Source organism: Akebia trifoliata, chromosome 11 (assembly GCF_017979445.1).
Source record: "Akebia trifoliata isolate Shusen 1 chromosome 11, ASM1797944v1, whole genome shotgun sequence".
In the NCBI taxonomy this organism is placed as follows: Eukaryota; Viridiplantae; Streptophyta; class Magnoliopsida; order Ranunculales; family Lardizabalaceae; genus Akebia; species Akebia trifoliata.
In genome coordinates, this window is record NC_141385.1 from 34,732,850 (window position 1) to 34,756,554 (window position 23,705).

Genomic DNA, 23,705 nt, shown 5'->3' on the forward strand with positions numbered 1-23,705 from the left:
ATAGAAGTAACAATTTCTTAGTTGCTTATTATCAGAGAGCCATGTTACCTAGGCATGATGTGTTTAGCTCAATTGGTTTGCTTATACTTAGGAACTTGATGCAACCTTGTGATACCTTTGTGCACAAAACATCCAATGTTATTACATTAGAAATCAAACTTAAATTTTCCATCTGAAACCTGCACTTTGTTGTCCTTTGTTCATAAAAGATAGGCCCATATAGTAAAAGCCATGTTTTTGATCAGCATGACCTTCAAATTCAAATTCATACTCTTAGCTGAAAGATTCACTATTGGGGAAAACATTACCGAGGTTATGTCTGTATCCTAGTAAACTCTTAGGGCCTAATTATTCATCATTTGATTTAGTTTTTAACTCAGATGACAACCTAAAGGAAAATATTTCTCTTTTCATTTTCACTTTAGTTTTCCTGCTTCCTTTTCAAAGTGAGTCATGTCATTGGAGTTTAAAAACTGCAGTTACCTTGTTAAATGCTTATGATGTGCACTTTTGGTTGATATGTTCAAAAGGAACTTGAGAACCTCTCATTTTTCTTATGTTATGGCATTTTAGTAAGGACGTTTTTTTTTGTTTTTTTATGGTATACAACTTTTGGGTTGTTCTGGAACTTTCTGGCATGTCTAACTCCATTTTTGCACCAACACAAAAAATGCGTTTGACCACAATTTTCATATTCCCATTCAGTGCCCTTGCAATGTGGAGCATTTGTTGCTCATATTTCTAATCCTTGTAATTTTCTATGCCATTGTCCATAACAATGAGCTGATTATACACTTATTTAAAGTTGCTAAGGTGCTTATTATCCACTATTAGATGGAGATCGTGAGCGTTATCAATTGGAAGGATTAATGGAGAGTGCTTCTCACCTATGATGTTAAATGCTACTTCTGTCAACATTGAGGTTTACTACAACAAAGCAGTCAACATCATGATCTTTTTCTAATGGGTCCATTTTATTGCAAACTGAACCTAGGACTTGATTTACCTGATAAAACGTCAAACTTGATTGATTTCTTGACCTAAACTTCATTGTTCCTTGGTCAACCACTTGGATTTCATGCCATCAATAAGCTAATGAAGATGTTACATATATTATAACTTCGATGTCCTGTATGTGTATCTGATCTGATGTATTTGGTTGTGATGATCAGGTCAAATACGTGGTAGAACTAGCTAGAGCTTTAGCCAACACCAAAGGTGTCTACAGGGTTGACTCAAGCTATGGTGAGCCCATCGAGATGTTGTCATGTCCATCTGATGCTGATACCCGCAGTGAATGTGAAAGTTGTGGAGCCTACATAATCCGTTTGCCATGTGAACCTCCTGATAGGTACGTGTGTGGACGAAACCCATGTTGTTGATCACAAATGCATGTTTTGCATATTGGTCACATTACATGTCATGGCACACTCTTTGGGCCCAAAATTATTGTGCCATTCACCTCTTAAAAAAATTTAGAAGTTAAGGATATCGCCTATACGGTCATGCATTTTTCTAGAGAAGCATAAAAGACTGAGAACTGGTTACTTCTTATAGTTTTATTTGGTGCTTGCATGGTGATAGGTGATGGTGTTCTCACTCCTGCCATTTCTGGTAAGAATGCTGTATTTTTCCCTCCTATCTCATACATTTTCTTCTTTAAGAACTAACAACATGGTTCCTTTTGCTATTCATTATTTCTATATAACATATGAAAAAAACAAAGAGAGAATGTTCATCTGTTAGTTCTACTAAACCTACATATTTGGTCTTTTGCAGTTTTATCTTCCATTTCGGACTGCAAGTTCATGTGGAGAAATTACATGATGGTAAGCATTACTTTCAGTGAATTATTCTGTTTGCCGATAACTGGGAAGTGGTTCAGAATATCTTAGAAATTTAAAATCTAAAACTTCAAGGGAGAGTGGGGCTCAATTTATCTATTTATCATGGCTATCTTAGGACATGTTCTCAGTCGAAAATTGACTTACCAGAATGAGGTACCTTTATAAGTCTTTTGGATGCCTGAGAATTTGTTTGCAGATTGGATGTTTAGGATACAGTAACAGACTCCATCAATTGTTGGATCTCATCGACAGCACTTAAGCATCAATCTCCTTCTTGTTGATCGCTATCAAATATTGTACATTCTCTTGCTTCTACCAATGCTACGGAATCCCGTTTTAAGATGAGCTTCTCTACTGCTTTGAATTCTATTATTGTTTTTGTGAGAGTGATTACTACTAGTTAAACTTGGACTACAAACAACAATTATTATTATTATTATTTAATTTTTTATTATTAGAAATTATGATCTAGCTAGTAAGCTGTGGTTTTGTTTCAATCTTATTTCTTGAAGCATTTTGAAGATCTCTTTGTGAGGGGCGGATCTTTTTTTGTTTTTTGGTTAGTACCTGTAGGCTGTAGCACATAGTAGAGATGCCCATTTGTAACATGTCATCTGTTATAACCTCATCTTCAACATTTTTCATAAGCCATGATTTACTAACATGTCACTGTTAGATTCTCCTGCCTCAAGCCCAACTGCCAGCGACACCAACTTCAAGGGGTTCACTTACGTGAGGCCTGCTGCTTCTTTTCTTCAGAGGAATGACTGAATTACCTCCTATTTTCTCTCTTTAAATTTAATTAGGCGCGCTGATGTGAGTTGGTGGTGGTTCTCACCAGTGAATCTATATATGCTAACGGTGGTTATGAATGACAATCATCCTATTTTGTGTTTCCATTTTAACAAAAGGCCTGTCGAGAAACAAAATCCAATGGTCATTTGATGTCTGTATGTTGCAGATACTGGAGATACTGACCAAGAACAATTCGTTGGTGGAGTGATGGCAAAAGCATATAAATTGTGTGGTGCAGGCAGGCAAGTATCACGTGATTAGGAGGAGGACTAGGGTGGTCTCTGTTTGTGCAGATCTCTCTCAATTGTACTCTCATGTCATCTATCTTGGGTCAAGAAGATTGAATTTCATTCAGCCCAAGTCTGATCCAAATCCAAAGCCCACCTCTATGACAAACAGTGCTCAAGAACAATTTCATTCATTGTAAGTTCCAACTCCAACTTACTTCTTCAATCTAGCATAACTTGGTAGTCTTTTTAACAGAAATATTATTCTCTATCAGCCTCAAATTCTTTGAATCACTTCTATAAGAATCATGATTGCAATATCAATTTTTTGGTGAAGATATACAAGAAGTATTTTTTGGAGTGTAAAAGCACTTCCAAAAGCCACGAGGGTTTGGGTGAAAAACAGCTTATACATTCACTTGACTAATGATCAAACCATTAGGAACATAGATTTTCTTGTATCTCAAAACGAATAATTAGCATTACTTTTAGGAAGATTTTGGCGAAACATCTTCAGAAGTTCTGATTTGTTGTGTGTCCATGGTTGGTAGGCCTTTTAATCTTTCAACTATTTTTTTTCTGTATTGTGTCTTATATAGCAATCCACATTTTATCCTAATTAGTAGGGAAAAATCTGAAGTCTTGAGTTATGTAGACTATTAATAATGGTATTAAGATATCCCATATGGAGATAGATATCCAGTTGGCGATCATGATTCTTATATTAGTGATTACAAGAGAAGAGAAGTGATTTTGTAGAAGCACCTCTGTTGAAAGCATATTTTGTGGTTGCTCATGATCATTGTCGGCTGTCATCCCTCCACTTGTGTTTATTCTCATTTGTCTTAAAAACAATTAAGATGGAGGGACTCGTGCAACTAACACGTGCACATTGTGTTCTTCTGATTTTGTGCAGACTTCTCATCATTGAGCAGTGGTACCACTCCAAAATCTATTCAACTGAAATTTGAATGTGCTTAAAATAACTACTCAAACCAAACCAAATGAAGATGAGAATTTTTTAATTCTTATAGATTTTTCAATTTTTTTTATATTATATCCATCTTATTTGAAAATAATAGATCTTCTGTTTGTCGAATAATGTTATTATAGTGAATTATATCATCTGAGCAAATATACATCTGTTTTTGTATTTGATAGGAAGTGTGTTTACTCAACAAAACAGATCAAGCTTGTGGAATTGCAGCATGAGAAGGAAGAAAAGGTATCCAAATGAGGTTGTAATCAACTTGGGTTTAACGTGGACAAGAATGGCTAGGAATCTTATCATTTTTTCTATCATTCTAGAAGTGAGTCTTTCTTTCCAATTTCCAACAACGTTGTTTGTTTCTTTCCTGAATCCAGATCCAATGACCTTATTATTTCATTTGTACATACTTCCACGTGACTAGTCATGCCAATATGCCACAGACATAACTCTTAACTGCTTATCTATCAAATAAATAAATAAATATATAAAACCTGTCAGCACTGTGATTTCTCATATCATCTGGTTCCTGAGATTCTGGATATGAAAGAAAAAAGTTACTTTCATTTGTAGTCATTGTTTCAGTTGTTTACACATTCTTGGGCATATAAGATTTTCTTTTTAACTCCAAGTTGGGTTGTTAATATTTTCAGGCTATTGCAGTGGGTTATGCCATCATGACTACTAGATCCGTCCATATAAATTGGAAGATGAGGGCCCTTTGAGTTCTGCCCATGTTTCTTTTGCCTGGTCTATCTTCTGGCATTTATTCAACACTTATGAGTTTTACAAGGATGTGTAATTATCTTAAACTCTACACCTCATTAATTTAGCTTATTTTTTTTCTTTTCCGCGATTAACATTCATTTCTTAATTTCTTTTGTGCGCGCTCGCGCGCGTGTTTGTATAATTTGAGATTATCATTGTTGAATATGCATTTAATCTTTAATACATTTGAAGCTGTTGAATTTTTTACCCACTTGAATTTTTTTCTGTAGTATGACTTCGGAATTTTATTAAATTAGGAAATCTACTTCACAAACATTTCTGTGACAATTAAAATTGTAGTCTACCCTTTGGATCCTTATCTATATTTTCAGATGTGGAAATTTATTGTGTCTGATATCTTTGATATCCATTTTAAGATAATCAATTCTGTTTTTTTTTTTTTTTCTAATAATGTTGCAAAGTTTATAAAACCTATTAAATGATTACTTCCTCTCATCTTCTCCCTCTCTCTCTCTCTCTCTCTCTCTTTCTCTCTCTCTCTCTCTGTGTTTTTCTTTGCTTTCTTGCACTATAAGAGCTGGCTTTTATGAAATTATATCCATTTTGTTTTAGTTTTTACATACAACTCTCTAGTACACTCATTCTAAATCGGTGGCTTTTATGAACTAGTGGACATGAAAGTTTCTCACCTTATAGTCCTTGGTTCTTTGGTTGATCAGGAGCACTTGCTTCTCGGATACTCCTTTGAAGGTGCGGAAGTTCATCGTGAGAGTATGCAATGTGGTGACACGAAAGGAATTCTTTTATTGGTAGTTGCAGGCATTGTGGGGATCTTAAAGAAGATAGGGAGGGATGGGAGTGCTGGCATTGCTTCCTTGTAAGCACTTGTGCTTGTGTAATGATTGTGAATGGGGTTTTATCGATGCATTGTAATTTTGGATTTGTAAGTTATGACTTATTGCAACTCTTTGTGTATAAATTAATGTGATAGAGAACCTCGATGTTCTTTATTTGGATCTATTTTAACCGTGGGTAATAGGCAAATAGAAAAAAAAAAAAAATATATATATATATATATATATATTAATTTTAGATATCAATTTATAACAATTTTAGATATCGGTTTATAATCGATGTCTAAAGTCTCAGACCTAGGACATCAGTTCTATAAAATCAGATGTCTCAAATCTTTTTGGATATTGTGTGTTGTTATATAAAGACGCAGAATAGGAAGGGTTTTAAGCCGTTCCAAATTCAGAGATCTGAAACGGTTTTTAACCGTTCCAAATCATGAAATATAGAACGGCTTTCAACCGTTTAACCTCATTAACGACACCTCGATTAAAGACGGCCTGCAAACCGTTTCATATAGGCTTAGGAACGGTAATAAACCGTTCCTAATTTCCATATTTGTTGTAGTGGGAGTGCAGTTAATAATGAGTGGTGTGTCCCTAGTCGGTCCCTTTTACAAATGTTGATGCTCTCAAGGATAGGAACCTAGCTTGTTTCCTTATAAGACCATTTTTTTCCCTCTACCATAAGAACCATATTTACTTTTATCGTTCCAGATTCAACCTTGCAAGACTTTTTGTATTATAGGTAGGTGAGGATAATATACTAAAAGAGCTACATTAACAAGTTTGTTCAAGATGTTTGACTTAATTAAAAATGTATTGGTGAGCTAAGACGACTGTTTCAAATTCTTGACTCAACACCAAACGTTAGACCTAACGAGGATTCCTAATGCTTTAGGACCGATGACACGTCTCATTTTAGGATAAATTTTTTAACCATAGTCGTCAGCTTTAAGAATCTATCTTGTTCAACCATCAATAAAATAGGATAGGTGTCCCCTTCCTTGTAAGAACTAAAATGGTGTGAACCAAGTGCTCTGCTCTATTTTATTATAGCGCTTGAACTGTATATTTATAGTTTTAATATATGAATTCGTTACAATCTCAAATAGATAAAATCTCTATAAAATAGGGTGGTACAACAAATACTGATTTTAGATTCAGAAATCCTACGAATCTGGTTGTGTAACAGATCAAATAGATAGGGTTGACTAGACTGACTTGAAGATATTGATCTGATGGCTGATAGTCATCCTCATCTCTAACATGCCCCCACAAGTGAAGCAATCCATTGGCAATGCTGAGCTCATCTCTGAGAAAGGTAAAGCGAGCTGTCGATAAAGGTTTGGTAAGAATGTCAGCAATCTGATCCAATGTTGAGATGTAGCGAACTTTAAGCTTTATTTTAGCAACCATGTCGCGAACAAAATGGAAAGCAATCTCAATATGTTTTATTCGATTATGGAAGATAGGGTTGGCCATAAGGTAGTGACATCCATATTGTCACACCATAGTATTGGGAATTTTAATTGGGGCACTCGAAGCTTACTAAGAAGTGATTGCAGCCATGATAGTACGGCCTTAGCATTGCCAAGGGCGCGATATTCTGCTTTTGTGCTAGAACGAGAGAATGATCTTTGTTTTCAAGAGCTCCTACGAAGATTGCATACCCACCAGTAGATTTTTGATCATTAGGACAGCCGACACAAACAACATCTGAGTAGGCAGATAATTGAAGTCAAGTGGACTTCTTAATGTGGAGGCCATGATGAATTGTGGCTTTGAGATAACGGAGTATACGTTTCACAACAATCCAATGTTCACATGTAGGCTTTTGCATAAACTAACACACTTAGTTCATTGAGTAGAATATATCAGGCCTAGTAATGGTGGAGCTGAAGATATACAAGTATTAAAGAATTTTGGATTTTGAGCTCATCTACTTGGGTTTTGGAGTCACCACCATTCAAAGAATTTGGGTGTGAATAGACACTACTAAATATATTTCATGAAATTTGATTTAGACATGTAGTGACTCACTTTTAATAGTAAGAGTATAGGTCTACCTAGAAAACTAGGTAAGGAGGTTAGGTTGAGGGACAAGGAAGATGTTAGGCACCTTATCCCTTTCATCTATTGATGGTTACCAAAATGATCATAATTTAAAACCTTAAAAAAAAAAAATTTTGAATTTTTCATGATAGAGGAGATGATAGAATTTAAGAAACTAAAAAACTATAAATTTGTTTACAAATTAGAAAAATTAATACAATGAGCAAGCCATACACCAAAGTATATGCATGCTGAAATTTTTTTGAGCATGAGAATTTGATTAAAATTAACTTGGATTTCATCATTTGGGGCCCTCAAGCTTCAAATCTAATACATGTGCTCCCTTGAAAGTCTTTATTTATTGATTTAATCCATTGGTAATGTTCATGAGTTAAACAAGACCAGGAAGAGATCAAAACCTTATGCATGATATGTGATCTACTTGGGAATAATCTTTTTGTTGGCTTAAGACTTAGATGTAGGTCTATAAGAACCTACACCTTGGTTCAATAACCTTTTTGGATGTGAGTGTGTACATATAATGGACTTAAAAAGAGAAGATTATCTCCAAGGAGGATTTACACTCTAACTCTTAAGCCATCATAAAACAAGAAAGAACATTGATAATCTAAGAATTTAAATTACAAGAGAATGTAAAGACATTTATGCAAGAAAATTAAATTGCATGAAAGTAAAGAAACAACTGTTATAATGCTCTTATGGAGTTTATTAAGGACTTATAGAGGGAGATTACCTTAGAGAAGAATTACTTTCTATCCCTAAGCGTTGAGACTAGGGATTTTAGATCTACATTATTAATGCTAAAAAGTAAACTCGCAAATAAGGAAAAATGCTTGAAAGTAAAGAGGGGAGAGATGAGAATGGGAAATTAGAAGGGAATTATTTCTCAGCCCTACCTTAATCTTCTTCTTCTTAAATTTTTTTCTTATAGGGAAAGTGAGAGAATTTTGGGGAGGATTGGAAGGCTTTGAGGATGGATTTGGCTAGAGTTTTGGAGCTCCAATTCTTCTCCTCCTTTTGCCTTGGATGGAAATCCTATTTATAGGATTTTCGAAGATCCTTATGAATAAATTTATCTTAAATCCTAGATTTTCCAATATTCTCAACAAAACCACACATGATGATCTCAAATGTCCCTAATCAAAGAGTCCTTGATTGCCTTTTACACTCTTATGAGTTTTAGCAATCATGATGATTAAAGGATAGGATTGTAAAAAATAATAAGTTCTAGAGAATTCTTGAGGGAGGTTAAAAGATTCTTAAGACCTTAACTTTGAGTCAATCTAAAGCGAATTAGGCTAAGTAGCAAGTAAATAGGTGATAGATTTTTTAATATTTTGCGTAGCGATAATTTTCAAACTCCTCATAGGTAATGTATATAGATATTTATGTAAGTGTTCTGTTTATTAGTCGCCTAGAGTTGAGATCAACCTCTCTTGGGCAATTTCTTACCCTCACAGTGTTTAGCCAACTAAAGAGCTACCTCGACTAAATCTAACTGAATCCACATTGTCTTACACTCTTTGATGTATTTCTAGTCAAGGTAATTTTATTTAAACTTTCCTGGGACTTCCTAAGCTCCAATCTTTGGATGGAGCACCTCTACCCAAGATCAACCTCTCTTGAGGTAGTAATCACCTCTCACGATATTTAGCAGGATAGGATCGGGTGATAGTTGTTATTATTATTAGTTCAACTATTAGTCATCTTTTTATAAAAGCTAGTAACATAAGGTCCAACCTTAGTTCATTAATATATGAAGATATTTTGAACTTTTGGTAAATAGAATATTTAGGTGGCATAGTCGACCATGTAGAGATAATAAGTATTTTTTTAGAGGATAAGTAAAGGGGGTTAGAAAAGCATAAAGACAACTTGGCCGACCATTGATAAATAGCAACAAAATATGTAAGGGGTAAGAATCAAGTATAAAGGTGGCATGGCCGACCATTGATAAATAGAAATTAGTTTTAGGAAAAAGATATAAGAAGTTAAAATCAAGCATAGACGGCTTGGCTGAGTATCAACGTGAAATAAAATAATATAAATAAGACCAAGACAAATGAATTATTGTAGTGTGTGTGAGTAGTGTTTGAATAAATTAAAAGAAAAAAGGGTTTGAGGTAGAGAAAGGAAATTTCGGCTACTTCTATGTAATTAGGGGTGACCCAACTTTGTCTCTTGATGTATTATGGTTCCAATGGGTCAATTCTTGCCTTAATCTTTTAGTGGTCTCCTTGCTAAGAGAATGTCCCTTCCTTGCTCCCTGGTCCTCCTTACAGATTTTTTTTACCATAGTTGTAGGTGTGCACATTTGGCATAGAGAAAGAGAGAGAGAGAGAGAGAGAGAGACGTTAGGGGTGGAGTGTTGGTGAGATAACAAGAGAATGGGTGCATTGATGCTTTGGGTTAGAGGGGTAATTATAGGGGAGTTCTAAGTTAGGGTCATTGATTAGGATTCATTAGCCAAGAGCTTGAATTGTGTGGGAGAGGTGTGTCTAATTAGGGGGTTTTTGGGTTTCGCAACATCATAGAAGAAGGGGGTGTATGGAGGGGTTGTATATGTATCGGACGTCCAAGTTAAATTCATGTATTGGAAGACAAAGCATTTTTTGGGTTGGAGTTTGTTCACACCTAAAGCCATAATTTTTCTTCCATGCATCTATTGTAGTTTAGCTAGGCAGTCACATGGTGCCCTTAGTTTATTTCATTTATACTTAGGTTAAACCTTTAACCTATTGTATGGACCTACTACTTACCTATTGTTATTAAAATAAATATGTTACGTTAAGGTATCTATAATACTATATTACTCTTATTTATTTTTTATTGGTGTTACATTTTCCTCTCTTTATAGGAAATTTGTCCACGAAGTTAGACCTTACCAGATAATTATACGAATAATTGGGGATGGGATAACCTGACCAAGTCTTCTTTTTCCCAAATATCTTCTTTAAACTCATGATATGTAAACACCCCATTTTTGTATCTACCTGATTTGACAATTCATCATCCTGTTGATGTGAATTCATAATGATGAGTATAGAATATGAGAAAATTCGGAAGTTCATAAAAGGTATTTTTTTTATTTTCTCCAAACCCTTCTCAGTCATCGCTATTCCATTCTACACTATCTCAGCACGCTTGATGTAGAAATTACATACGTTTAAGATTGCTATACTTTACATTTGATTTGGCAGATACATACGCTTAAGTTCGTCACGTATTTCGATGACCTAGAGATCTCAATATACTAAGAAAATGAGACTTTAAGATTTAGATATAATCTCATCGAGACACAAAGAAGTTGCCCATCAAAATTCGTGAAAATTGATAAAATGATAAAAATACCCCTCACGGATCTCATACCTCCAAAATGTATCGAAAGTATTCCTTTTACTCTTGGAATGTAATTTCAAGTCTAACGAGAGAAAGAAGTTTATGAAGAATTATAAGAATGACTAAAATACCCCTAACATTCGACTTGTACTTAGAAATCTCATTATGCTAGGAAAACGGAATCCTGGAACAAAATCAAATCTTTCGCCAATATTCATGGAAATAAAATAAAATATAGAAATCATTATACTTAGGACGATGAATTTTCATATAAAATGACGATTTCCATTTACATGGACTGACACCCATCAAAGAGGTCACCCAATTATTGATTGACTTCTCTCACGTTACCCCAAAGGAGTTACCAAGTAAGTTGCCTCTTATGTGGGATGTTCAACATGTTATCGATCTTATTGTAAGTTCCCAGTTGATGCACTTACTAGCTTATTGCATGAACCCAATAGAGCATGCCGAGTTGAAGCGTTAGGTTGATGAACTACTTAAAGAGGGATTCATCAAGAAAATTATTATTCCTTGAGCTATGCCTTCTTTACTAACCCCAAAGAAGGATGGAAGCTGGAGAATGTGTGTTAATAGTAGGACCATAAACAAAATCACAATCAAGTATCATTTTCCAATTTCTAGATTGGATGATGTCCTTGATATGGTGGCAGTTTCTTCAAGATTGATCTCAAAAGCGGTTATCAACAGGTTTGTGTCAAACTAGGAGACGAATGGAAGACATCTTTCAGGATGAAGGACGGCCTATATGAGTAGCATGTAATGCCTTTTGGCCTGACTAATGCCCCTAGTACTTTCATGCGAGTGAGGACTTAGGTACTTCGACCTTTGATTGGAAAATTTCTTGTTGTTTGTTTTGATGATCTATATAATAAAACACTACTGAGTTGGAACAATTTTGTATGACACAAACATCCAATCAACCGTAGGGCCCATACTCCTTTATCTCCAAGATAAGTAGAGGTTGGGAACTTGAGATTTAATTCTACTCCGAATCTAGAGGATATGCAAAAGTATAACCAAAAGTTTTAAACTCCCGGCCATCTTTCCTTTTCTCCTTCTCACGACTCTCCTACTTTTTCAAACTCTCCCTCTCCTTCTCTCCATCTCCTATCCCTCTGTCTCTTTCAATCTCAATCTTTCTTAATTATTTTTTCTACTCTTTAGGGAGTTACAGTGTGAAATGGCAATGGCAAAGAGCTTACATTTATTCCTCCATCTATGTCTCTCTCTTGCTCTTTAGTCTTCATTTTTTCAGAACACAACATGGTATTCTAGGTTACTCTATTGTTGTACCCTATGGAGTAGTTTCCATAGCATTTAGGGAAAATAGGTGTTCTGGAGAAATAACTATTATTAATGGGGTTTTTGGGCAACCTTCTGCCATGGATCAAGAAGGGGGTTTACTAAATGGTTGGGGTTTGGCTCCCCTACCATGATTTTGTTGACTTAGAGTGTAGGTTTGATAAAAAAATAAAAAATAAAACCCAGAAAAATTTGTTCCAGTGACATCGTTAAGTTAAAAAATAAAAAATCTATTTCGAATAAGAAAGACCAAGATTGTAAACCCATTTTTGAACATTGAATAAGTCTAAAATAGAACCCTATGTCTTCAATCAACCAAAGGAGATATTGAATCAGTCCTAGAAAAATACCCTTGGGTAAATCAAGGTAGAGTCTATTTTGCCCCCCTTTTTAATGTAGGTTTTTGGTATAGTTGGTCTTTATGATCGAAAATTGTCTTTCGAACTTTCATGGATATATCTATCATGCACATTCTTTCATGGGCATTGGTTACATTCAAATATAATTCTTCCAATTTCATAATTAGAAGACCCATGCGCAACAAGGTTTTGCGATGCTTCTTTAATCTCTCTTGTTTTTTGTGACATTTTAAGTAGAAATTCTCTTATTGTAATGCATTTTGTTTTCACCATTCGTATTTTTGTGAGCTGTCACGGGAAGGAGACGAGTGCTATAAGTTCATCACTAGGGTTTATGACTCAGATGGGCTTCAATTAACTACTTATTAATGGATTTTTTCTCTGAAAATAACTTGGAGTTGATGCGTATCTTACAGAACAAAGACACCCATTTCAATGTTTGCAATGTTTTATTAGTGTGAATCACAGTTGTTAGTGTGAATTTTGCAGATTTAAACTTATTTTAATATTTTAATCAGATTATTTATTTTTCCTTAACCATATTTTATTTTTGAGATAATGAGTCCATCGTTGGGTCACCCTTTTCATATGATGAGATGTGCAATAAGTATGTCTCTCATTCAATCTTGTAGCCATCTTACAACAAGCATTTTCAGAACATGAAATATATTCATGCATCCCTCACGCAATTCATTTGGATCTCTTCAATTGTATCAATTACCAAAAAGTTGTACCAAGAACATCATGTAAAAGGTTTATGAGAGAAGATTAACGTGTCAAAAATTCTGAAACCCATGTCATTCCAAACTATATATGAATATTGTGCGATTGTGTGTATGTGTTTTGTGCCAATTTACCAATGAAAGTTGTAGTCCTTTATTCGGTCTGATATAACATTGCAAAGGTAGGTGCTCTGATTAGTTTAACTTGCAAAAATGGCTCTTGAGATTTGTTAGATGGTGTAATACAAGGGCTGGGTTAGGCCTCTAATTTCTCTTTAAATGTAATGAGTGCATTTAATTTCCAATATAGGAAAAAATTCTAGGGATGGTTTAGGCCTCTAATTTCTTTTTAAATGTTCCTAAATGCATCTTTTTTTACTTTGTTCTTTTCATATGGTAATCTTTTGGTTTATTCTCATGGATTCATTGTTTTCAGGAATTTATTATTATTATTATTGTTGTTTGAACTGAAGGGTGAAGTAGGTGAAGACAATACAGTAAATGAGACATGCCTATTTGTCTGTTGAGCTTTCTATCATCTTGAATGAAATACTAAATTACTATATTTTTAAATATTTAAAAAAAATAGATATAAGACTAGATTCAATCAGTATATGATATGCAACACTTATAAACATAACTAAATTATATATTCATCAACAGGGAAGAAAGTATAGTAATTGATACACTTGTCAATTTGGTAACCTTGCTTTTGACCGTCTTTTGAATGCCCCGGTTGTTTTAAAAAGTTTTATTAATTATATAAAATTAAAGAATAATGATATAAGATTAGATTCAAATGATCTAAAAACTGAAATTATTTGAAAGATTCTAAATAAAAAACAAAATGTGCAGTCATACATTTATAAACAAGATATAGTGACTTGAGAAATGTCCTTCAAATGCACAAAGTGTAGACTGAGTTACAAATTGGTCAACACTTTCGCTCTTGGAAAATTGAGTTACAAAAACACTACAGGGCCCCCTATTTATAGATTTACAGGGGGGTATACATTTAATTAATAAAAAAATGAAAAATACAAAATTACCCAAGATTGCTTCTATGTTCGTTATATAGCAAATTTCACATACTGATAGCAAACTCCCTTTTTTTTGGTGTTTTTAGTGTCCCAAACTTCCATCAGAACTTCTTCGCAACCATTCTTGTGCTACATCCTCACTTGACAAAAAAATGAGAATGGTTCGGACATAAAATGTTGTGGGCCAGGTTGCTATATAACAAAAAGCCCCCTTGATGCTTGTCTGCTAGAAAGAGGCTCAAGGGTGAGCTTCATACCCAACTTTAGAAAATATGAGAAGTCAAGATTGAAGGAAGAAGGAAAGTCTCAGAGGTTTATGAGCGAGTGACAATGGTTAAAGGGCACAACAAAAATCATCATCTTTAGTAGAGAGGGGCATGATCCAACTAGAAGCCTATGAAGATCAAGAGTTCCAATGTGTTTTAAGCTACAAATTAATGATAATTCCAAAATCCAAATGATTAAAATCAAATGGACTAAGACCATGCCCAAGCCCATTAATTATCTAGGAGAACCCAAATTATCTGTAGCAATCCAATGAAAAGTTGAAGGCACCCAAAGTAGTCCAACTAGTCCTGGTTTGAAAAACAAAACCGTTGTTGGCCAAAGAATCTAGAACAAAGATGAAAGCTGTTGATGTATGTTGCTCATATTGAGTATAAAGAACATAGGCAGATGTCGGCGTGAAACCGGAGTGGAGAGAGGAGAGTTTTGCGTTCTTCGTTCTGCTCGGAACGCATAACGTATTTCGAAGTTGTAAGGTTGATCTTCTTTCCTCCCACCTTTTCAGACTGGTTCTTAACACAATTGAAATCTCCAACAAGACCCACATCTTTATATCACACTAGCAGATTCGGTAATCTCATCCCATAACTTTCTTCTCTCCACTATAAAGTTGCCCCCATAAATCACTATTAAGAAGAAATCCTTATTCATTTTGGAATTAAAAAAACATGAATTATTTGCTTAGTTTTACTGATAAGAGGAACATTAACCTACAATGGGTCCCAACAAACCCAAATCCTACCATTCATGGCCTTATCATGGTAATCGAGTCTTTTCCAAGAAGGACATATCCTCCTCATCACTTTATGAGCATTCTGAATTTTTACCTTATTCTTAATTAACCCAATAATAGATAGCTTCTTCACCTTGATGAGATCCCTGACCTCCCTGTGCTTAGTAGGGCCATTACGACCCTTGATGTTCCAAGTTGCTAAAATGATTGGGAAATAATCACAAAAGTCCCCCATCCCCTTGTTACTACCTCAAAATGAGCTATAACCCCCTTTTGATTCTTGCCTTTAGGCCTCTGATCGTGTCCAACTAAACTTATGGGATTGCACTTGTCTACGCTTTTATCAAAAGAAAAGTCAATGGAACCAGAAGGGGAACCCTTTTCTAGATAGCACTCAAGCTTGGCATTTAGTTTAACAGCCCCTAATTTCGAGTCATGAATAGTTTCAACTAAGGCCTAGAATCTGCTGGCATTGGGGCTATTTTTATTTTTCTTCGAAGGTCCTGTGCTACCTCCACTACCAATAACAATGCTCATGGGGCACTTAAGTCCTGATTTGGGAGGCTCCCTGTGCATATAACCCTCAGGCTCGCGTTCAGGACCTTTGGATCCATCTCCTTCTTCCTCCACCTCAACTCATTCCATATCATGACCTTCAAAGGCCTCCACATCACCCTATGGATGGTAGATAGGCGAGTTTTGTTCTCTATCCACAGCTGGCCTTCCTTGATCACTATCCCATAGTTCTTGTTAGACCTTCTCTTCTGCTGGGAGACCTCAGACCTACCTTCCTTGTCAGCATGAGGAGCATAGGTTTCCTTGCCCACTCCCTCAACATCTGCATTACTACTAGCATTAACCTTCTTAGGATCAGCTTGAAATAGTTTTTTTAGCTTGGGCACATTTGGCATTTGACTGCCAAAAGGTTAAGCAAGTGTTGCATCTTGGAGGTACCAGCCATACTCCACCCTCATATCAGTCCTGAGGGTTTCATTAATCTTCACTTTAATCATTCGGGGTAGTTCAGAATCCACCTTAACTTCGACACAATTCCTCGCAAAGGATAGCCTACTCCCTTCATTTGTAGCCTTGTCCGTATACATTGGCTTCCCCACCCACTAGCAACTCACCCTAGTCCTCTAGGAGTCCATAACTGCTTAGGCAGATTGCAAAGCTTAATCCATAAGAGTATTGAAGCCTTTTATCCTTTTTCCATTTCCACTATGGTGTCCCAGTACTTGACCATTATGAGCTTCCCTCCTACAAACCATGGCCTTCTGTCCAGCACCCCAACAAGGTCCTCATCTCCCAATTTGAAGAAAAAAAACCTATTGTCATATGAGAATACTTCCAAAGCCCCATTTACCTTCCATTGGGTGGTAATTGCATTTTTGACCAACATGAACGGTATTTTGACATTAATGAAATGCTCTATAAAGTATTTGTCCCTTCTGAAAATGCCTTCCTCTAAGACCTCATCTAGGCAATCAATAAGGATATCCTTCCCTTCTCTTGAAGGTTAAAAGAAAGGAATCTCTTTCATGCTCTTAGCTGAAGCTGTCGAGTTGAAAATCTTGTTCCAAGGCTTGGAGGCTCTACCATTAGGCCCACTTAAGCCAATGGTACCCTGTGTGCTTGTTGTTCCCTTTCTGCCTCTAGTACCATCTTTAAGAGATCTTTCGACAAACACCTAGTGATTTCCTATCTTGTCAGACACTTACGAGTGGCCTGGCTTTAAAGAAATCTCTACATTTTATGAAGGGGGACCCTCTCTAGCTAAGCCAACAGGGGGATTACCCTTTACATTCTTCTTCATTATCGAAGTTCAAATTTCCTCAAAGATTTATTGAATGGATTTATAAGTACATCACCAGTGCTTCCTACACAATATCGCTCAAGGACTCCTTTTTTAGCTGGTTTGAGGGTAAGAAAGGTATTAGACAAGGGGACCCTTTCTCCTCATATCTCTTTATTCTCATCATAGAGGCTTTAAATTCATTGTTCAAGAGAAGGTGAGGAAAGGGTTGTTTCTTTACCACCTTAGGTGCAAAAGCCAGAATATCACTCATCTTTCTTCGTCAATGACCTCTTAATCTTCTCCAAGGGAAATCGCTCTAGCTATAGAGCCATTTAGGCAATGTTAACCATTCATAGCGAGCCATGACCATGTGCTCTTTGAGGAAGTTGTGGCCACCTTTGGTGTTGGATAGGCAATCTACCTGTATGGTACTTGGGTCTTCCTTTGTTGTCTTCAAGACTCTCTTACAGAGAATGTCTCCCTCTTATAGAGAAAATGTCCAAAAGAATTCTAACGTGGAAGAGAAGGTTCCTTTCATATGTCGAGAGACTAAAGCTTGTGAAATCAGTCCTTTTAAGCATCAAGGTGTATTGGTGATACTATTTTGTTCTCCTTTCCAATGTTGTGAAGGAATTGGAATGGATTTCAGCTCGGTTTCTATGGTCTAAGTTAGATAAGCAGAATAGTAACAATGCTATCAGTTGGGAGGAAGTGTGCAAGCCTTTCAAGATGGGTGGGTTGGGTATGGCGAGCATCTCCATAGGGAACTCTTCTACCATTGCTCGATTCACTTGGAAGATTGCCTCAAGCGAAAGCTCTATTTGGTTGAATTTGATCAACAAGCATTTAATCCAGGACAAGAAGTTTTGGTCAATGAAGATCCTGAGAGAAGCTTCATGGAGTTGGAGAAAAATCTTGAAGGCTAGGCAATTAGCTTTGAGTAACACGGTCCATCTTATTGGCAATGGCTCGTCTACCTCATTTTGAAATGATCCATGGCACCCCTTGGGGATTCTTAATACCTCATTCCTTGAAGAGCTCATCAATGACTCTAAGATTGGGCTGAGTGAGAAGGTTTCAGCCATCATCAGGCATGGTAAATGGAAGCTACCAAGTGGTTGAGGAGTCCTTAGGCATGATATTCACCAGCTCTTTCCTCAAGTCCCTATTTGGGAGGGGGGTCCTCGAACAAAGTTATTTGGAAAAGCAGATCAAATGGTACCTTCTCGATGAGTTCAGCAGTAAAGTCCATGCTAGCTTCTCCTCCTACTCATTTTCCTTCTCTTAGTTGGGTTCACCTTGTTTAGAGCAAGAACAAAACTCTTAGGCATAGCTTTATCGCATGGTTAGTGATCAAGGGGAGACTTAAGTCTTTGATCAAACTAAAGGAGTGGGATCTCATCAATGAAGCTAAGTGTAGCCTATGTAGAGTGCAAAATGAGGATACCAATCACATCTTTGGGAGCTACCCTTTTTGGAGGCAGATCTGAGCTGATATTCTCAAAAAGTGCCTCGTGCGAAGAGTCTCTAGTACTTGGACTGAGAAGGTTGAATGGGCTATTGAGAACTTCAAAGGGAAGTCTATTATTCAAAGGGCGAAGCAAGTGGCTATTTGTGCTTTTATATACCATATGTGGAGGGAACGTTGTAATAGAATTTATCAAAATAAATGCCTTGATACGGAGTCGATTATTCACAAGATTGTTGAAGATATTTGGATCAACTTCAAAGGATTACTAGAAGACATTGAAGACTCTGAATTGAATTGTGCCTTCAATCATGTTTGGGGAGTTCAAGATAGCATTATCCATAAGCCGAGAAGGTATTTCTCTTGGCCTAAACCAGATCGAGGATTTTGGGCCACTAACTCCGATGGCTCCTTTTCCACGAGTAGAGGAGGGTTTGGAGAAATTATTAGGAATACTGAAGGAGAAGTTTTAGTGGCTATTGTTGGATGTGAAGCTCCATTCTCTGTCATTTCCCATGAGTTCTAGGGCACTCTCCATGGGATCAAGTTAGCAATCTCTAAAGGATGCTCTAAGATTCAGATTCAACCTGATTCCTAACTCACTATCCATGTCCTGAAGGGTAGGTGGAGCTCCTCGTGGAGTGTACTTCACGTGATCCTTGCTATAAGGAACTTGCTTGATGAATTCAGCTAAGTGTCATTCTCTCACATCTTAAGAGAGGCCAACAGGGTTGTTGACATGCTTGCTTCCTACCAGAATAGTATAGGTTGTACTGAATTAGATTGTGAGTTGCTCTCTAGCGACCATGTCCCTGTTATTTATCAAGATGCCTGTGGTGTCCCGGTTCTTTGATTGTAGCTGGTCTGGGTCTGCCTTAACCTTGTTGACCTTTCAAAAAAAAAAATTACCATTTATCTAAATCAACTTATTTTATTTCCCTTGCCCATCCTTTCATAGCTTCAAATGTTGCCCACGATTAAATCGAACATGTTTTCAAACACCATGGCATGTCGAAATCTATTGTTAGTGATCGAGATCCGATCTTTACTAGTCAATTTTGATTGGAATTCTTCAAACCCAATAGTACTGAACAACGAATGAACTCAATTTACCACCCTCAAACAGACGAGCAAACTGAAGTTGTCAATTGTTTCTTAGAGAATTACCTTTGTTGTTTTATTATCCTACAACCACGTCATTGGGTACGATGGTTACTGTGGGCTAAGTGGTGGTTCAATACCACTTTTCATGCGTCTACTATACCCAAATGAAACCATATGATTTAATTTATGGTCAACCACCATCTTCATTTCAAGAACCAACATGATCCATCATGTTGACCAAGCGTTATGTGATTCTGATCGCATCTTACGCCTCTTAAAAGATAATTTGCACTCAGTCCAAAATCATATGAAGCAACAAACAGAAAAACACCACACAGAACAAGAATTTTAGGAGGGAGATTGGGTTTTTTCTTCGTCTTCAATCACACAGGAAGATTTAAGTGCATGTCCATCATAACCTTAAAGTATCACCTTGGTTCTACGGCCCAAATAAGATTGTCCAAAGTGTGGGAAAGGTGGCATACAAATTGGACTTTCCGCTACTTCTGAAGCCCATCCTGTGTTCCATGTCTCTATCTCTTAAAAAAGAAGTTGGCACAACTACTATTTTGCTCTCAGACTTGCCTCCTGTCACGGATGACCACATCATCCAAGAAGTTTTATTCGCCATTTTGTATCGAAGAATGATAAAGAAAAACAATGCAATAATAACTGAAGTCTTTGTTTATAAAGAAAATAATTGTAAGAGGAAACAATGCTTTATACTTGATATTAACAGAGGAACCCAAGATTTTATATAGACTTCTGTTACTGAATACAGTTTACAGTTACAACATACTAACTAAATACAATTTACTGTTAACTATATATTCTAACACCCCCCTCAAGATGATGGTCTAGACACCGCCATCAACTTGTCTCGCAATAATCAAAATTGAGTAGATGATAGAGACTGAAAATGTTTGCCAGCTGATCCAATGTAGAGATGTGATGAACAATAATCTCATTACAAAGAACCTTTTCCCTAATGAAGTGATTATCGACCTTGATATGTTTAGTGCAAGCATGGAAAACGAGATTAGAGGGTAGTCTATTTTTGTTGAAGATCGAGCAACCGTAGGTTGTTTTTTTACACTCCATATGATCGGGTTATCACCCAAAAACATACAGTATCCACTGGCAGATCTATGATCCACAATATCACCTGTCTAGTCAGCATTTGAATGTGCATGAAGTGTAAGGGAAATGCTTGTAAAATGGAGGCCAAATTCAAGTGTGCCCTTTATGTATCGTAGAATTCATTTCACTGCTTGAAAATGAAATTCAAGTGGCTCGTGCATATGTTGGCAAACCAAATTGACAGCAAAGGCAATGTTGGGCTTTGTAAAAGTCAAATATTGTAAGGCACTTACAAGACTTCTGTATAAAGTCAAATCTGAAAAGGGAAGATCAGAACTTTGAGTATCTGTGATCTTGGAATGAATGGGTGAGGAGTAGGGCTTATACTCATGCATACCAGCACGTCAAGAACATTTTGAGCATATGTTAACTGAGATAAAAACAACCCAGTGGAAGTGTAAATCACCTCAATACCCAAAAAATGACTGAGAAGACCAAGATCACACAGATTAAAGTGACATTTTAGCTAGTGACCAGTTTCTTCAAGAGTATGGGGTTGCTACCAGTCAACAAAATATCGTAAAAAAACAAGTACAATTGTAATGCTTGTTTGATGTCTTGAGAACAAAAAGAGATGAGTCAACCTTACTCATTTTGAAACCTCGACTGATTAGAAATCCAGAAAATTTCTCATACTAAAGTCGTGGAGCTTGTTTAAGCTATAAAGAGTTTTATGTAACTTGCAGACATGATTCAGATATTGGGGATCAATAAAACCTTGTGGTTGGTACATGTACAAATCTTCACTAATCGAACCATGTAAAACGGCGTAAGCAATGTCAAGTTGTGAAATCTTCCATCCATGATGCAAAGCAAGGGAAATGACAACACGAACTATGCCATGTTTGACCATTGGACTGAAGGTTTTATGATAATAAAGTCCTTCAGTCTGATCGTATCCCTTCGCATCAAGTCATGCTTTGAAATGTGCAATGGTCCCATTTGCAGCTCTCTTAAGCATGAAAACCCAACGATAACCAATGACTTTTCTAGTGCATGGTGGTCGAACAAGGGATCAAGTGCTTTGAGCTTGAAGACTCTAGAACTCGAAGCTCGTTGCATTACACCATCAAGAAAATTTGATGGCCTTAGAGAAATAAGGTCACTACAACAAAAAAATGTCAATTAGGAACGGTTTATAGCCGTTCCTAAGACACTTGGAAACAGTTGACAAACTATCTCTGATCGAAGCGTCGCTAATGAAATTTAGATCTCAGGATTTGAAATAGCTAAAAACCATTCCAAAACTCAGATTTTGGAACGGCTTAAAATCGTTCCAAATTTAAAAGCACTAATCACAAAAAAATGCCTTTGACATCGATTTAAAATTCGATGTCAATATGACTGATGTCCTAATTCTGAGACTTTAGACATTAGTTACAAATCGATAGCTAAAGTGGTCATAAACCGATATCTAAGCTTAAAAAAAAAAAATTTATTTTTAATTTTTTTTTTCTATGCACCTATTACCCGCGGTCAAAATATACCCAAATAGAGAATATTGAGGTTCTCTATCATATTCATGTATACATAAAAAGAGTTACAATGAATCATAATTTACAAAATTACCAAGTACTTCATCATCAAAATTACAAAATGTCGCATAATACTACAAACAAACCGCAATTGTCCCTCATTTAGAGATCTACTTCCACCAGGACTGCTATTCCCAGCATTCCTATGTACAAAGTCATCTAGAAAGTTTAATATCATGAAACCTTAAGTAAAATCCAAACTATGAACCACACATGTGTACCTGTTCAATGAGATATCTTCAAGCACAACAGAGAACTCGATCTTGTTTTGCGGGAGAGGGCCAACAGTAAATAAGCTTTTTTATCCATCATGTGAAGTCCTTTTCAGCAAGCTCAGTATCATATGTTTCGTGAACTCTATCGATCACTCTTCCTTTCCCATCAATGGGTCAACCATCACTATAAAACAAAGAAACCTGCTCCAATGAAGATGAACGAACAAGACTATCATTAGGAGAGGGAATTATCAACTTTAGCATCAAAACAATCCAGAATAGAAGACATTGAGAAAGACAGATACATACATTGTAGTGAAAAAAATAGTCATTTCCATTAGTAGTATTAACTCTAAAATGATTGGTTAGCAATGGAATTGCTTGTCCCTTACGCCCATAACCAGAAATACTTATTGGGAAATGTTTGGGCTTGGAAACCTTGATCACTAGCACAAGGATGTGGGCCGGTTATGCTAACAAGGGAACTACATTTGGTGGAATAGGTGGGGGTGGTGGCAAAGCTTCTAGTGCTTATGCTCCGTCTACTCCAGGAGAATCCATATCCAAACTAAGAATGAGAAGGAGATTGGGTCGTTTAAGATACGAATAAAACGGTTTAATACCGTTTTTAAATAAAAATGGCTTAATGCTGTTTTAAACGTATGTTCCTATTTTACAATTTTTTTGTAGTGAGGCAGGGCAATGTAGTTACTACTTGCCATGTTCCATATAGTAGTCAGATTTGAGCTAATTTTAAAATAGTGGCCATAGATGAACTTGTGGTGATAGTTGAAATTACATTTGCTTGGAAGGGAGTAGACTTCAGTGTTTTTTATATAATTTAAACTGGCCTTAGAGAAATAAGGTCACTACAACAAAAAAATGTCAATTAGGAACGGTTTATAGCCGTTCCTAAGACACTTGGAAACAGTGACAAACTATCTCTGATCGAAGCGTCGCTAATGAAATTTAGATCTCAGGATTTGAAATAGCTAAAAACCATTCCAAAACTCAGATTTTGGAACGGCTTAAAATCGTTCCAAATTTAAAAGCACTAATCACAAAAAAATGCCTTTGACATCGATTTAAAATTCGATGTCAATATGACTGATGTCCTAATTCTAAGAC

General features: G+C 36.2%; 2 long non-coding RNA genes across 3 annotated transcripts; one reads left to right on the forward strand and one right to left on the reverse strand.

Moving 5' to 3' along the window:
* The first annotated feature begins 1,804 nt into the window (after window positions 1–1,804).
* LOC147391366 (uncharacterized) lies at window positions 1,805–5,517 on the forward strand. Of its 2 annotated transcripts, none has more exons than XR_015170283.1 (4): window positions 1,805–3,065; window positions 4,031–4,179; window positions 4,511–4,655; window positions 5,306–5,517. It is a non-coding gene; the product is annotated as an uncharacterized LOC147391366 (long non-coding RNA). The 2 variants fall into 2 exon arrangements; XR_015170284.1 differs by having other exon boundaries at window positions 4,521–4,655.
* A 16,792-nt stretch (window positions 5,518–22,309) lies between these two features.
* Window positions 22,310–23,387, reverse strand: LOC147391367 (uncharacterized). Its single transcript, XR_015183161.1, has 2 exons — window positions 22,584–23,387; window positions 22,310–22,505 (listed from the first exon to the last, which is right to left on the reverse strand). It is a non-coding gene; the product is annotated as an uncharacterized LOC147391367 (long non-coding RNA).
* Between the last annotated feature and the right edge of the window lie 318 nt (window positions 23,388–23,705).